Raw genomic sequence first — 18024 nt, forward strand, 5'->3', positions numbered from 1 at the left:
CTCCTAACGGCCTTCAGTTTCTTCTTCTTTTTTTCTTTTTTACTGTTTGCTCTGAGAATGGCCATATCAAAATGGACATAAAAAGACAAGTGACACATTGTGCACCAAATAATTGGAGTCCCAAGGAAGGGACTGTCCACAGATAGATCTGTCATTGGATAATACACATTGTCATGTAATCTATGATTTTAAAAATAGCAATAACAATACCACTCTTTTCCCTAAAATACTTTTCTTGGGATTAATGGGATTGATGACCACTACGGAGAAGACAGTGGCATCCCACTCCAGTACTCTTGCCTGGAAAATTCCATGGACGGAGGAGCCTGGTAGGCTGCAGTCCATGGGGTCGCTAAGAGTCAGACACAACTGAGCGACTTCACTTTCACCTTTCACTTTCATGCACTGGAGAAGGAAATGGCAACCCACTCCGGTATTCTTGCCTGGAGAATCCCAGGGACGGGGTAGCCTGGTGGGCTGCCATCTATGGGGTCTCATAGAGTCGGACACGACTGAAGTGACTTAGCAGCAGCAGCAGGAGCAGAGACAGATAAAGTCCACGAATAAGGACAAAGCACCAGAAATGAGCCTCGATAAACTTGTATATAAAAGTGATACAGAGTAGGACTACAGCAGTACCCCTGTGTTCTAATGACTCCAGACTGGTAATGTACATAAAACCTAATGTAAGGTAAGTGGGGAAGGGAGGAAGTTAGGAACAATTTCTCAATCTTAAATACTGATAAGAATTCACTTAAAAAAATTCACACCCAGACCCCCCCCTCAAAAAAAAAAAAAAAAAAAAAACCTATTTGTGTGCTGAACTTGGCTACTGGGCTGCCAGTGCATAACTCCTGCTATCCAGAGTGACTTATATTTTACATAGTTTTAATGTATCTCCAGGGGACTTGCTGGATTGATTCCTTCTGTGCAGGGATCATGCTGTAACTCAAGGCTATTTCTTAGGGTGGGGCACTGGGAGAGGATAACTAAACCAGGTATGTTTATAAAGGAATCTTACCTTTGCTTGAGACAAAGACTAGAGCAAAGATGCTCAGGTTAACATTTGAAGTACACGTTCAAAATATTCACAGCAGTACAGAATGTTTTATTGCATTGTTTAACTTTGTTGAGTAAATATTTCATGGTAAAAGGTATACATAATTCAGCAGTGATTTTAAGTTAATTTGAGGCATATTAATTGCAGCAATGCCAACATACATTTGAAAATGTATCCTCATATTTTTGACACATAATATTTATTCTGTCCATGGACAATATTGTATGTACACATAAATTCACAGCCTTCTTGTAATGAATAACTCATGGCCATCCAGCAGTTTGTGAACACAAGAGCAACTGACCTACATTTAATATACCATGTAGAATAAAGTGGCAAAAATAATGCACTCAACCTGATAAAAGAAAAATGCTGATAAATATTAATTTGGGGGGTATCTGAGAGCTGAGGTCACAAGACAAGTAACTGCAACTGTCTAATACAGGTATAACTGGATTCTTGGAAGGAGGAAAGAGAGAGAAAACAAGACAGAAGAAATATTGACGAGATTATGACTGAGAATTTCTCAAATAATGAAACTACATATCCAAAAAATTCAAAGCATAACTAGAAAAAAAATAAAATCAATTACACAAACAAATGAAAAATCCATACCTAGACATAACACAGTCAAACTGTTAAAAACTCAACAACAGTAACAAAAGAATCCTTAATTGCAGCCAGAGAAAATAAACACATTATATAAAATTGAACAAAGGTATGAATTAAAATAGATTTCTTAGCAGAAAGTATTTTAGGTAGAAAACAATGGAATGGCATCAAATATTTCAAAGGAAAAAAATGTCAAAGTAGAAGAAGAATTGATGCTTTTGAACTGTTGTGTTGGAGAAGATTCTTGAGAGTCCCATGGACAGCAAGGAGATCCAACCAGTCCATTCTGAAGGAAACCAGTCCTGAATATTCATTGGAAGGACTGATGCTGAAGTTGAAACTCCAATACTTTGGCCACCTGATGCAAAGCACTGACTCATTGGAAAAGACCCTGATGATGGGAAAGACTGAAGGTAGAAGAAGGGGACGACAGAGGATGAGATGGTTGGCATCTCATGCGTCGGATGACATCACAGACGCGATGGACATGAGTTTAAGTAGACTCCAGGAGTTGGTGATGGACAGGGAGGCCTGGTGTGCTGCAGTCCGTGGGGTCACGAAGAGTCAGACACGACTGAGTGACTGAACAACAATAAAGGAAGGCAGAAAAAGAGAGAAAATGAAAAAAAAAAAAAAAAACAAACAAACACAACAACTTCCCAAAATAAAGAACTAACACCAAGGTGGGGGCTTCCCTGGTGGCTCAGTGGTAAAGAATCCACCTGCCAATGCAAGAGACACAGTAGATGCAGGTTGGATTCCTGGATCAGGAAGATCCCCTGGAGAAGGAAGTGGCAACCCACTCCACTATTCTTGCCTGGAAAATCCCAGGGACAGAGGAGGCTGGAGGACTACAGCCCACCGGGTTGCAAAGAGTCAGGCATGACTGAGCAAATGAGCACCCCTCAGAGATCCCACCATCTGTGGGGTAGCTGAGCCCCGGCACAGCTATTGAGCCTGTGCTTGAGAGCCTGAGAGCTGCAACTGCTGAAGCCCAGGTACCCCAGAGCCAGTGCTCTGCAGGAGAAGAAGCCACCTCAGTCAGAAGTCTGCACACCGCAACAAAGAGAAAAGCCCACGCAGTAATGAAGACCCTGTGCAGCCAAACATAAATAAAGAATTTTTTAAAAAACCAAGATGGGACAAATATAAAACAACTAACAAGATGGTAGATTTAAATTCAACAATATCAAGAACCACTGGTCTAGAATACTGCTACTGAAAGTGTGGCCCATGGAACCATGGTCCACAGAGTGTTCACAGTCCACAAGATAAGCACAAGCAAGCGCTTAGAAACTTTTGTGGTAATCCATTTAGAATAATTCGGTATCTGTTGATACATATTTTTTGTTGATCATATTTTTTGTATCTCAATTTTAGTGATTCTTTTCTAATGCATTTTACAAAGCATAAGCAAACAAAATCTTTCCTCACCATACGGTAATTTGAGAAGCACTGATTTCAAAGAGAAAGGACTTTTCCTTCCAAACTGAACAAAGAAGGAGTTATATTTGGGTAAGAGAGGAAGAAAGAAAAGGTGAAGCTGGAGGTGAAATGAGGAATGTATTAGAAGTTTTATTTATAAATTAGCCATATCAAGAGAAGTTGTCCTAAGAGAGAATGACTACCAATAGTTATCTAAGCATTACACCATAGAGGTTCCCACAACCTCAGGATTTGGAATACTGTCAGAACTTCTGATAAACTTTTTAACAGAGACTCCAAGGAACCAGGTTTTGGACAAAGTTGATCTGCCTTATATTCCATTTTTTTTTTTTTTAGGTGGTAGCCTTGGCTTAGGTATCATCAATGTTTAGTACAATGACACTTCATTTATTCTTGTTAACTTTAAAGTTAAAGATGTTGAAAACCATCATTTCCACTTACTAGTTGTTCAAACCCAGACAAGGTCCTTTACCATTCCAAGCCTTAAGAAAAATGGATATAATACCACCTTCCACCTTTATTAGCATTAATTTGACCAATGCATGTAAAGTGCTTACCACAGTGCAACACACTAATGAAAGTAGTAAGCTCTTAGAAAATACTAAGAAAAAAAAATCCTGAGTTTTGTTCCAAAATTGCTTTCTATTCTGCAGCACATCAAAAACTATATATATATATTAGTGATTAGTGATTAGTTCAGTCGCTCAGTCGTGTCCGACTCTTTGTGATCCCATGAATCGCAGCACGCCAGGCCTCCCTGTCCATCACCAACTCCCAGAGTTCACTCAGACTCACGTCCATCGAGTCAGTGATGCCATCCAGCCATCTCACCCTCTGTCCCCTTCTCCTCCTGCCCCCAATTCCTCCCAGCATCAGAGTCTTTTCCAATGAGTCAACTCTTCGCATGAGGTGGCCAAAGTACTGGAGTTTCAGCTTTAGCATCATTCCTTCCAAAGAAATCCCAGGGCTGATCTCCTTCAGAATGGACTGGTTGGATCTCCTTGCAGTCCAAGGGACTCTCAAGAGTCTTCTCCAACACCACAGTTCAAAGGCATCAATTCTTCGGCGCTCAGCCTTCTTCACAGTCCAACTCTCACATCCATACATGACCACAGGAAAAACCATAGCCTTGACTAGACGGACCTTTGTTGGCAAAGTAATGTCTCTGCTTTTGAATATGCTATCTAGGTTGGTCATAACTTTCCTTCCAAGGAGTAAGCGTCTTTTAATTTCATGGCTGCAGTAACCATCTGCAGTGATTTTGGAGCCCCCAAAAATAAAGTCTGACACCGTTTCCACTGTTTCCCCATCTATTTCCCATGAAGTGATGGGACCGGATGCCATATATATATATACATATATATATATATATATACACACACACATATATATACATATATATATAGCTACATATAGATCTAGTTCAACTAGAGTTTCCTGAATGAATGTGGGTCTTTTCCAAGCACATTCAGCACAGTTCAGTCACTGGCACCGAAACAAAGCTCAGGCTCTGAAAAGCTGCACGTGACAGAAATTAAGCTACCTGTACTGAAAGTGGATGTGAAAGTATTTAAAAGGGAAAGAGAATAACTTAGAAGAAGAGGAATTTAGGAACAGTCTCCTGTATATAGTCTAAATGCAGCCTGTTGATTCCTTTTGGAAATACTTGCAGAGTTAAACGTAATATCTGTGTGCCCATTAACAGCAGGTTTCACATGCACTGTGCATAGTTAATGTGGTGCCCGGTTCCTCTGTGGATGCCTTGAATATTTCCCCTTGAAAGTTGGAAATCAAAGCTCCTCAGATAGTACTAAGCAGTTTAGTAAGCATTTGCTGCTATGCTATGCTGCTGCTAGGCCACAGGGCATTTCTGAATAATTGAGTTTAACTTAAATAATGATCAGATGCCCCTAGAAACCTCCTGACAGACACCAGACTCAACGAAGAAACTGAGATTATTTTCATCACCGTACTTATTCTGTGCCACTTTAGGCATGTCATATTAGAGCTTAACTGTGAAAGAAATTAAACATCTATTCAACTTTTGCATCACATCAGGTAAAGTGAGCTTTTTAAATAAATCTATTGTGGAACCAGATAGTTCTGCTAATAGCACCTTGGAAAGTTAGAAGTTATCAAATATTTTAAAGTCACTGAAATTGTTTTAAGGCATGATTTAATTTCCAAGACATTTTAGCTTTATCTATTAATACATAGTTTAATTAGTTTAAAACTCTACCTTACATACAATAGCATTTGCAAACTAAATTCCTTATTTGTTCATTTTGGGAATAGAATAATTACTTTTATCCACTTAAGAGATATTTGAAAAATTTTGCATTTTTCTATCATTAAGCCTCCACACTTACAACTAGAACTGAAAATCCCAGTAGATATTTTGTTTCTGGGAATACTGATAGCAGGGGTGGGAGGAGGAAAGATTCAGAGAGAAAAACCTAAATTCTTAGTAGATTCGGTGCAAGACATAGTAAAATAAAATATATTATTCAAAGAAAGCAAAAACTAAGTATCTTTGGTCAGCATCTAAAGAGAGACACATGGGGCAGTAGGGGCACCAGATAAGTGTTGGGCACCTTGTTAAACATTTTACAGCATAACTCAGTTTATTCTCAGTGGACTGATACAGACATAAACTCTAAAAGATTGTCTTTATTGTTTCTCCTGTAGCTCTCTTAACAATACACCAGAAAAGCTAGTATTAAGTGCCACGAATACAGGGCTTGTTGCTATTTAGTTGCTAAGTTGTGTCCAACTCTTTGAGACCCCATGGAACATAACCCATCAGGCTCCTCTGTCCATGGGATCCCCCCGGTAAGAATACTGGAGTGCGCTGCCATTTCCTCCTCCAGGGGATCTTCCCCAAACAGGGACTACACCCGCATCTCTTGTGCCTTCTGTACTGGGATGCAGATTATTTACCACTGAGTCGCCTGGGAAGCCCCAAGAATACACACTGCTTCTTGAAGCCTTCATCAATCAGATCGCCGAGTATGTCATATTTGTCCCCAAGGAAAAAGATAAAGCAAATTTCATTAACTGCCTCTACTTAAAAAAAGTAAAGAAACTGAAGCACAGAAAAATAAAATGATTCATCCAGTCATGGATCTTATCACTCAAACTGTGGTCCATGGGTCAGCAGCACTGACATCACATGGGTGTTTGTGAAAAATGCAGAATCTCAGGCTACATTCAGTTCTGCTGAACCAGAATCTATATCTCAGAGTCAGAGAAACACTTTCAGGTTGGGACAGTGTGGAGATTTAAATCCAAAAATTTCCATTTCTAAACCAAGGTTATCTGCCTATGTGCTTGTCACAGGGGCTCCTGAAAAACAATGGATTCATGTCAATGTATGGCATAAACCACCACAATATTATAAAGTAATTCACCTCCAATTAAAATAAACATATTAAAAAAGAAAAAAAAAAACCAGACAGTGGCCTCCCCTCCCTTACTAGTCTCCCTACAGAGCCAGGAATCTAATGGTAGACCATCAGTTGGTTAGGTGCATCCTATGAGACCTCAGGGCTTCAGAGCTTTGAAGAAGCATTTATATCACACCCTTGACACAGCCAACAGCTATTTATTCCCTGCAAAACCAGAACTAATTAGGGCTGTCAAATAATTCCCCGTCAAAGCGGGGAAGTGGCCACTCTCTAGTCACAGCTGTCACTGATAATCTTCACTATTATATTTCATCTTCTCAATAACATGATGAGAAAGGCTTCATTATTCCTATTTTACAGATAAACAAACTGAGACTCACATGAATGAAGTAATTATTCACAGAGACATCTATTGTTGGTTTCTCTGACTGTAGGACTGGGCATAAGGACACATTCCCTAAAATCATAAACCCTCTCAGGGACAGTTCTACAGTCACTTAGACAGCAACATTTCAGAACCTCTTAAAAGTCCATGATAAATTTGGGTGACCCCTGCTTTTCTCCTCCTATAGGATCACGATAAGGGACATATTTCTGGGTTAAAGAACAGCCACATTCTTTATTGGACTCTTCCTCATTTGGCTCTGCAGCCTGTAGTGATGGGTGTTTTCCCTTCTCCTGTGTGATACAACATGCCAGCTCTTCAAAGGTACATATTAATTTCATGTTACATGTTCTGCTGAAACCTTGAGACCTTTGAAATGCAGCGGAGATGGATTTATGATAACAATGGGTGGATGACCCCGCATGCTTTATACCTTTTGTTCAATGCTGGAAAGAACACGTGAGTGACAGCCCATTCCCTCGGGGTCCCTTATAGATTATAATGCCCACACCTTAGCTTCTTTAGTCATGGTGAGATGAAAAAGAAATAGAACAGCTATGTGGAGGACCTTCAGATTCCAAGGAAAACCATGGATGTGATGAATGAATACTGTGACCACTATTCCATATGGAAAGAAGGCGTGAACTATCAATGCAGCAGCTGAAGGAGATCCCAGGGCAGGCTGTGCACATTAATGCTCTGCTACAAACCCCTTCCCAGTATAACAACTGCTTTCTGACAGTTCTAATGACCTTAGAGGTGCAATTTTTAGTCACTCTTCATTGTCAGAAAAAATCTCTCTTTGCTATTTACATGCCAATAATAAGCAGGGTAACATGTTTGTTGTGGCAAAGTGCTACCTCTTGAGACTCAGGATCTTCAGTTAAGATACTGGTGGACTAAAGGATGTGATAAATAATATATGGATTCCTGTGGGTTATGTGGTCAGTGAAGGAATGTGAGAGTTCCCATTGTTGCTATGCACAATTTCAGCAACATGCTGGTCAGTCCTACCAAGACTGAGAGAGGTGAATAACGTCATTTCTGTATTTTCCTACTGCCCTTTCATTTAATCTGATGTACATACTGTGTAAAGGGTATTAAATAATCAGCTGGCCTTTTTTTTCACCAAACAATGAATGTCAGAGTCCTGTTTCTACCCAAAGCAATTTCATAAAACGAACCCTGACTCAGACCAGTATGTAAAATGAGATTCTCTCTAACCTGCTCCACAGTGGTCTGCTCCAAGTGCAGATTCTTCAGCATTCTAGTTAGGGTTGAAATGCTGTATACAGCTACATGACTGTTTACCCCAAATTAATGACATTTGAGTTCATGGGTTTAATACTTTATAGGAACTTCAATAAGAATAGAATGTTCTTGGCAAAAGAAACAATTTTGCTTTTCTTATGGTTAGGGATATTCTCATTTGGGAAAGGAGTGCTGACAATCATAGGCGTTTGGAATTACAGTGAGGTGTGTGTACACAGAACCGTGGTTAAGAGCTTGGAATCAGGAGATTTGTACTTTACCATCTAGTAACAGAGTGACCTAAAAAGGTTACCCCCCATCTCTGGGCTTCGGTTTCCTTTTCTATAGAATACAAAAATGCCGCAGGTACACAGTAGTAAGTCTCCTGAGGCTGAAGGATCACACTTCAGAATGGTATAGAATCACTTTGAGAAGTGTTTACCGATTGTTATAAAAGATAACAATGTATCCACAGTAAATATTAATTAGAGACCATAGAAATCATATTATTTAGCTAACCCTAATTAAACTTAAAAGTTTTTGCACAGCAAAGGAAATCACATGCAAAATGAAAAGACAACTGTTGGGATGGGAGAAAATACTTTCAAATGAAGCAACTGACAAAGGAATAATCTCTAAAATATACAAATAGATCATACAGCTCAATATCAAGAAAACAAAACAACCCATTGAAACAATGAGCAGAAGATCTAAATACACATTTCTCCAAGGAGACATACAGATGAAAGGATGACATACAGACCAACACAGAAAAGGATGCTTAATCTCACTAAAAAAAAGAAATGCAAATCAAAACTACAATGAGATATCACCTCATACTGCTTAGGGTGGTCATTAGCCCAGAACCCACAAAGAATAAGTACTGGAGAGGGTGTAGAGAAAAGGGAACCCTCTTACACTGGCAGTGGGAATGTAAATTGTCAGAGACACAATTGAGAATAGTATGGAGGGGCCCTAAAAAACTAAAAACAGAACTACCGTGTGACCCAGAAATTCCACTACTAGACATACACCCAGAAAAAAACATAATTCAAAACGACACATGCACCCGAGATTCCCTGCAGCACTATTTACAATTACCAGGACATGGAGACAACCCAAACGTCCATCAGCAGAGGGCTGGATGAAGAAGATGCAGTCCATATGCACAAAGGGATATTGCTTAGCCATAAAAAGGAATGAACTGGGTCATCTGTAGAAATGTGGATGGACCTACAGACTGTCATACAGAGGGATAACATTATACATAAACCAAATGATTTTGGATGCATATCATTCACAAACGCATTAGTCTTTCAATAGCCTTATTAGCACTGATAAAAACGGTGATGCAATGTTTGCTTCATTGCTAAGGTGAGTCGTCACTTTGTATTTTAAGTACTTTGTTTTACTTATTATTTTATATTTAAAAATAAACCATGACACAGTGATAATGATGCTGCTGGCTAGGAGTCAGGAGCTATGGATTCTACTTGGGGGGTTAGAATGATTACATCCTAAGGACTCTGCTGTGAACTGTCTTCTAGGGCTTAAGCATTCAGTAAAATAATTTATTTTAGTTTTGAATTCTGAAAGAAACACTATGTATTATTTGAGAATCTTAAACACTTCTACTAAACTTTCTGGCAGAATACTTCACAAAGGCAAATCCAGTAATGACATGTCGATACTATGTACTGGATGTTGGTTTGTTACAGGATGCATCTCTTGATCTGTAACCAACCAGGGTGAAAAATATGGCAAAGGGGAAATATGAGTTTTTTCACATCAAAAAGAAAGGTTGAGGTGGGCCTGGATCTATCTGCATTTCAGCCTGTACAATGTAGACACTGTCCCAAAGGTGCTTTTTTCTAGGTAGTCTTATTTCCTTTGTCAACTAAGTTTTTGTTGGACCTAAGGGTTTATGTTTTCTTGACAATCAGTGATGTATATTCAAACTCACTGTAGTATGCTTTAATTTCTGAATTTTTGTTTCTTAGAATCACAGATTTCCTGTTAGGTTGAAGCTTGAAGTTCATCAAATTCATTTACCTTCAGCAACTACAGAACCTAAGGTGCAATTTTTCTTGTGTGAATGTTGATAATCAAGAACCACAGGCAAGAAAATTAACAGAGAAAACGAAAGGAAAAGAAATTCCAGAAATGAGTGTGTTTCTTTTTTCCCCACTACTGATACAACTTTGGTTGACATAGTTGCAAACACACACACACACACACACACACATATATATTCCCCCCCCAAAGGTGTTGTAGTTTCAAGGGTAAAAAACACAGGTGTAAAGCTTTGATGATAGCATTTTTAAAATATCTCATTTTTACAACAGAAGAACTTTAATAGTTTTTGTTATAGTCATTTTTACTTTAAAAAAGAAAATGAAAATGAAATTTCAAAATGCATTCCATAATGTCAAAGCAATCAAAAGAATTTAATCACAGAGGGAACACTACAGTTAAGTGAATTAAGGAGGAAGTTAAGGTTTTCATTTCCAATTTTCCTCTTCCCTGCAATGGACATCAGGCAATTAAAGATTCTATAGGATTTTACAGGTTGCAGTCAACACAGAGTAATGTATATATCTATCCGGCAGGGGAGGGGGTTGCTGTCTACTTCCTTGCAACTATAACTGGGTATATATAATTAGCACGATCTATGCAATACTGCAAACTTTCTTTGTTATTTACAAAGAATTCCCTGGCTGCATAATATCTTGGACTATATTTTCCAAGTCTAGGGCAACATGATCTTTTTGTGGAATCCACAACATGAAACAAAATTCTCAAAACAATTTCATGAAGGCCTCTTATCTGTTTTACTTTTCCCAGGTGCCTTGGGGTGTTCCTGCTAGTATCATTTGCATCAAGTTTAAAACTAATGAAAATCCAAATACAATTAGAAAGAGAGATGGGGAAAGAGAGATTTCGAATCAGGGTGGATCCTCTCGTTGTGCTGGAGGGAAGAGGACTGTGATGCATCTTTGATAGCAGCAGCGGAGGAAATGAAACACTGATTGCAAGCCAGGGTAGACCTGACCATTAACGTGAGGAAAATCAACATTATCCTGATTATTGCATGTGAGAAACAGATGCTATTCTTGCCTCTTTCTGCAAATGTAACAAAAGGCACTGAACATGCTGGGGACACCTAGGTGGGAATAACACATGATGTGTAAGTTTAAGAGGAAGGGGGCTCCTGCATCATTATCAAAATTCCAGGAATATCCAAATTTTGGCATCAGCATTAGTTTTTTTTTTTTTTCCCCTGAAGAAAAAAATTCCTTACTAATCAACAACTACTTAGTGCATTTGTCAAAAATATGATGTGTTAGGAGAGCCTCAACAGGTAATGCCTGGATGCCTCTCCCAGCTCCACACTCATAACCCACCCCAACAAACACAGAGACTCACCCAAAACATGTTCATTCCTCACTGTTCTTGAATATTTGTCTTACAACTGCTTGAGTGACCCCCACATCCCTCTTCTTTCTTTTCAGTTCTGGAAGTTCCCTCCTCTGTGTTCCCACAGCACATTTATCCAAACCAGTCCAATGGAAAGGCTAGGAGCAATGGGAAAAGCAGCCTTGTCTTCTTAGTCTGCATTCCTGCTCCTCGTCTAATCACTGACAACTAGCCTTATCTTATTTTTCCTGCCCTTCACTTCTCTTATGATGGCACACTTCGTGCCTTTTAAAATACTGTTTTTCTCTTTTTGGTTTGTTTTAAAGAAGACAACTGTAAACAGCAAGAGAGAAATCAACCATGTCTTTCTACTACACTGAAGTTAACTGTACGTGCACAGATTTGCTCATAAAGTAAATCATTCCTTGATATTATAATACGACAGAGAAAGTCAGAGCTGTCTTTGAAAGATGTGCCACTAGAATTTTTTTATTGTCATTGGGTGGATAAATGTGGAGAACCAATGAGGTATAATAAATGGGGAAATAATATGAAGTTATAAATGTGGTAATAATAAAAGAATTTTCTTCTTAAAATATGTGCACATATATATTATTTTCATACATGCAAATTTTATCTATCAGAGGGGATAGCTTACATTTTTAATCTGAGAGAGTGAAAGAAAATCTGACACGATTCATCCAAACTTGCCTCCTCTACAGGGAACATAGTATATAAGTAAAATGTCTGCTGAAAACCTCTGAGCAACTGAAATGAGACGAAAATTACCTCCACACCATCACCTAATCCTTCTCCCTATTTCCTCCTCCCCAAATCACAAAAATATTGACATCCATAAACCTCACAGGGTGTCAGATCTAGGTGTAATCAAATAGAATATGGATGGAAAAAGTTTGTAATAAAAAGCCAGCATTGCATTCGAGGACTAACTGAGCTGCTGCTGGAGAAGGTGCCTAGATGAAACCTCCCAGAACCCTCGGGCACATCTTTGACCAGTTAGGCAGGCCCCGTGCTCTGCAATTCCTCATTCCTCCCGGGGAATTGTTCTGCCTCTTCCCTGGCTCCTCCTCCTCCCATCAAGGGTCTGACACTGCCCATTGACCACGTTTATTTTTCTGGCTTTTGGCACTAGGAGCTGGTCTGCTGTAGGATAAAAGTGGAATTCTCTGCTGTCTGCAGGGCTTTCCCCAGGGAGCGGAGCATGAAACCCAAACTTATATATAAAATCATATCCTGTTTGCAAACATCATATTCCCTTTGCTTCTCACTAATCTGGTCCTGTAAACCCCAGCACAGCTTGAGAGCCCATTCCTCATCTAAACAAATGCCATAAGCCCCTTTATACTTTTACAACCATGTCAAAAAATAATATTGCCTGCCAATAGTGATGTGATTGGAGTTGCCTCCTCCGAGCCATAAAAGAAGTGCCGAGTCTGTTATCAATTTCTCTAAGTGTATCAGGGGAATTATGGGTCGATTCAGTTCCAAGTTATAAATGACAACTCAAAAGCCGCAGAAGTGTTTGAAGCTGGGAGCTGATGACGACATTATCATAAAAGCCTGCTCGTCCTTGCTTTTGTGGTTTTTTTCTTTTTTCTTTTTTTTGTGGCCTATCAAGTGAAGAGGGAAAAATAAGGCTGAGAAATGACTTCAAGATTTCTTCACACAGCAGCAGGTCAGATGGCCAGGAAAATGATCACTATTTTTAGTGATACACCCTGAGGAGTGAGAACTAAAGTGGTCCAGCGCTGGCTCTTGTTTCCAGAGTTCCCTTAATTATCTGTTTCACTGTATGATGACCAAGGCCTGGGGTTTGGTAAAATGCTCTTTTCAATTGGTACATTTTCCTGTAGTGCAATCACACAGTAATCAGAAGTGAGTCATGCTGTAGTAATGAAACAAAATGAGAACCAAACACAAAGGAATTCTGAGACCTTGAGATCGTTGTTCAGAACATCATTCTGGAGGATACACTTTAAAGCGCCTTAGATACCACTCATGCATTGAGCTACCCGAGCAAATAATCGCACGCCATTTTATGGGAAAATCAAATAAGTAGTAGAGATTTTTTTAACTTCATAATGCCCCAGGTAGACCCCTCAAAAACCAATTAATCCATCAGCATTCAGTAGGTACAAATTAAACCCATCTAGTAGGAAGGTATATATTCTAGGTAACTGCAGTTTATCGTAACAGTTGGGGAGTATCAAGTGTTTTGGAATTTAAACCAATGGGTTCATCTTAGATAATATGAACCAGAAGGGTGCCTTAAGACAAAAGCAATTTCAGTGCTTTCAAAGCCTGCGAGGGTGCCCCCATGTTGCTGCCAAGCTGGCCCACTCCAAGTTCATACTGGATATCTTTTGTATACTTAAGATGTCTCAGACTGTCCTGGAGGTAAAAAATAATACAAATCCATAAGACTCAGTTTCTCTTAGGACCTATATCAAAACCAAAGATCTCAAGAGTCCGAGATGGTCTAAGAAGACAATAAGGTTCCTAAAAGAAACAAAAACACTGAATCAAGCTAGCTGTCTAGCATCAACAAGTGTAGATATACACAACACAACACATACATGCATACACACTCACTTAGACCTACATAAACACCATCAGAAGACCTATCGGCCAACTTTATAAAAAGAGGTGCTTCTCTCAAGCCCTTTCCAGCAACAATGGAGTCAAACTAATCTAATGTTACTCTTCCTGCTTCTGCTTGTCCAAGCTAGATTTCTCTACCGCCCTCACTGCCACTATACTGATTACATCAGTGCTAATCTATGACACCCACTGTGCCAAAGCAGCAGTCTCTGTTCATTCCTTGGGCACCTTAAGAGTTGACTAGAGCAGTTCTTGCTAAAGAATAAGAAGTGTCGGGGGCATGGGTTTAGCATAGCTGAGTAGATGTACTTTGTGTTCAAGGGACAGTGAGCCACAGGCACAGCAGAGGACAAGCTTGAGAAGTGGGTCCTAGAGAGCTATCCTCATTTCAACTCTGGGTCATGAATTAAACGTACTTGTAAATGAGTGGGGGTTTGATGACCACCACTCTCTAACAGCTTTGCTTTCCTCCCGATCACCAAATCCACGGAGCAGTCATTAGCTTTGTTTCACTCTCTGCCTCATTTGCAGATAATCAGCCGTTCTCAAACAGCCACTTGGGATGTCAGAAAATAAGTGCAAAAGCCAATGAGACTCATTCAAAAAGTCAGCTAATTCTCTGCTTTCTAGAACGGCTTTGCAAGCTCCTGGCTCCACAGGAGGGTTGAGAAAAATGAGCAAGGATTAATGTGGGATGGTGACTGTCCTGTGCTGGGAGTCAAAGTGTGAAGCTCATGGTGAGCTGCCATGAAGGGGACCATACTGCACTAGCCATCCAGCTGTGCTGCTGGGCTCCAGGGACCACGGCTGGTCTGCTGAAGATGAAAGCTTTGGAAGGACCTAAGCTGCATGTCAACCTCATACTGCAAGCCTTTTACAGGTGACTTCAGGAAAATAACTTCTTTATATATTAAGTTTTAAATAATAAATTTATCTTTATTATTCTATTTATCAAAGGAGAAACAACTTCTTTGAGCCTTCAGGCTCTTATCTGCAAAATGGTATTAATAATAATGACTGTTTTATAAAGTTGTTATAAACCTCGGTTGTATATCGGTAAACTGTAATGTCCAAATGGACACTGGCTGTAGCTGTGATTCTTACTTCTACAAGGCAGGGTCACAGGTGAAGGAATAGCAAGATTATCCTTGCTTAATCGAGCATCGCTGAAATGATAGAATTAGCTGAAAAGATATGGGATTTCCCTGGGTAAAATTTAGTTATAGAAAAATAATTGCCTGATATATACACAGGACTAGTTGTGGTTTTTTCCTTCAATTATCTAAGAAACTTAACAGACTTAAATTCCTAAGTCCTTGGAAACCTGATCTACAATTATTTTGGCCTATCTTGATTTAGCACTCAGTTCTATAGGATGAAGGCTTTCCCAGAGGCTCAGACATTAAAGAATCTGCCTGCAATGCAGGAGACCTGGGTTCGATCCCTGGGTTCGATCCCTGGGTTGGGAAGTTCTCTTGGAGAAGGGAACCACTACCCACTCCAGTATTCTGGCCTGGAGAATTCCATGGACTATACAGTAATGGGGTCACAAAGAGTCAGACACCAATGAATGACTTTCACTTTTCATTTTCTATAGGATTATGGCTTGTTACTGGTAAGGGCTAACTTTAAGTACACTATAGGTTATAGGGTATGTTTTAATGACCCACAAAGATATCGACATTTTTCCTCATACACTGTCGGATCCGAATAACTTTGCCTTTAAATATGGTATAAGTATCCTGGATCAAAAAGGCTTCGTTAATTACTGAAGACAAAAATACCTCAGGAGGTTCACAAACAAAATGTCCCACAATGCAAAGTGCTTTGTGAAGTTTACGCCCTTTTCTCCAGGAATATAATGTATCTGCAGACTCAGTGTAACTACTGAAAACTGAAATCTGCTGTAACACTATGTTAAACCTTCTTGTATTACCTTTTCTCCAGCAATATAAATGTCTAGCAAATCAGCTTCACACAGGAACCTGCAGTGCTCAGGGTTTGACATTTGGATTACTTAGGTATTTTCACAATCTTGAGATTCTTAATAATTTCTGGACAGGGGTATTTGCATTTTCATGTGGCTCTGAGCCCTACAAATCATCTGGCCAATGCTGAAGTCCAGAATAACTTTTGTACTGAGAAAGAGCCTTAAGCACAACTGACCAAATAAGTCAAAGAATATACTTCTGACGTTTATGTTATTTAAAAGCAGTCAACAGAAACAATCCCATTTACCACTGCATCAAAAAAGAATAAAATATCTAGGAATAAACCTAGCAAAGGAGGTGAAAGACCTATACTCACAAGATGAGCAATTGGAAAGAAACAAGATGACACAGATGGAGAGATTAGACCATGTTCTTTCACTGGAATAATCAATATCGTGAAAATGACTATACAACCCAAAGCAACCTACAGATTCAATGCAATATCTATTAAATTATCAATGCTATTTTTCACAGACTTAGATTTAAAATATTATAGAAAAAATTTGCACAAAAGACCACAAATAGACAAAGCAATCCTGAGAAAGAAAAATGGAGCTGGCAGAATCAGGCTCCCTGATTTCTGACTATACCACAAAGCTACAGTAGCAAAGCAGTTACGTACTGACATGAAAAAAGAAATAAATATCAACAGAACAGGACACAAAGGCCAGAGATAAACCCAGGCACCTATGGTCATCTAGTCTTTGACAAAGGCAAGAACATACGATGGAGAAAAGACAGTCTCTTCAATAAGTGGTGCTGGAAAAACTGGACAGCTACGTGTAAAAGAATAAAATTAGAACACCTGCTAACACCAAACCGGAGAAGGCAATGGCACCCCACTCCAGTACTCTTGCCTGGAAAATTCTATGGATGGTGGGGCCTGGTAGACTAGAGTCCACAGGGTCGTGAAGAGTCCGACATGACTGAATGACTTCACTTTCACTTTTCACTTTTATGCACTGAAGAAGGAAATGGCAACCCACTCCAGTGTTCCTGCCTGGGGAATCCCAGGGACGGCGGAGCCTGGTGGACTGCCGTCTATGGGGTCGCACAGAGTCGGACACGACTGACATGACTTAGCAGCAGCAGCAGCAGCTAACACCAAACACAAAAATAAACTCAAAGTGGATTGAAGACCTAAATGTAAGGCTGGATACTATAAAAGTCTTAAAGGAAAACATAGGCAGAATACTTTCTGACATAAATTACAACACATCTTTTTTGATCCACCTCCTAAAGTAATGAAAATAAAAACAAAATTAAACAAATGGTATCTAATTAAATTTAAAAGCTTTTTGCACAGCAAAGGATACCATAAACAAAACAAACAGCCCTAAAATGGCACAAAATAATAGCAAACAAAGCAAAAGCAACAGGGATTACTTTCCAAAATAGCTCATGCAGCTCAATATTTAAAAAAAACAAAAACAATCCAATCAAAAAATGGGCAGAACACCTAAATAGACATTTCTCCAAAGAAGACATACCGATGGCCAAAAAGCACATGGAAAGATTTTCAACATTGTTAATTTTTAGAGAAATGCAAATCAAACTACAATGAGGTATTCCCTCACACCGGTCAGAATGGCTATCATCAAAAAGATCCAAAAATAATAAGTGCTGGAGAGGAGCGGAGAAAAGGGAACCAAGTGTACCACTGGTGGGAATGTAAATTGGTACAACCATTATTCTTAAAGATACATGCACTCTAATGTTCACTGCAGCACTATTTACAATATCCCAGACATGGAAGCAACTTACATGTCCATCAACAGAGGAATGGATTTTAAAAAACACAGTACATATATACAATGGACTACTGTTGTTGTT

General features: G+C 39.3%; 1 protein-coding gene across 10 annotated transcripts in view; it reads right to left on the bottom strand.

The window, feature by feature from the left end:
• HDAC9 (histone deacetylase 9) overlaps positions 1-18024 on the bottom strand; it is a 986654-nt gene that overhangs the window by 248919 nt on the left and 719711 nt on the right. The gene's annotated exons all lie outside the window — the stretch shown is intronic.

The sequence above is a fragment of the Bos indicus x Bos taurus genome, chromosome 4 (assembly GCF_003369695.1).
Source record: "Bos indicus x Bos taurus breed Angus x Brahman F1 hybrid chromosome 4, Bos_hybrid_MaternalHap_v2.0, whole genome shotgun sequence".
In the NCBI taxonomy this organism is placed as follows: Eukaryota; Metazoa; Chordata; class Mammalia; order Artiodactyla; family Bovidae; genus Bos; species Bos indicus x Bos taurus.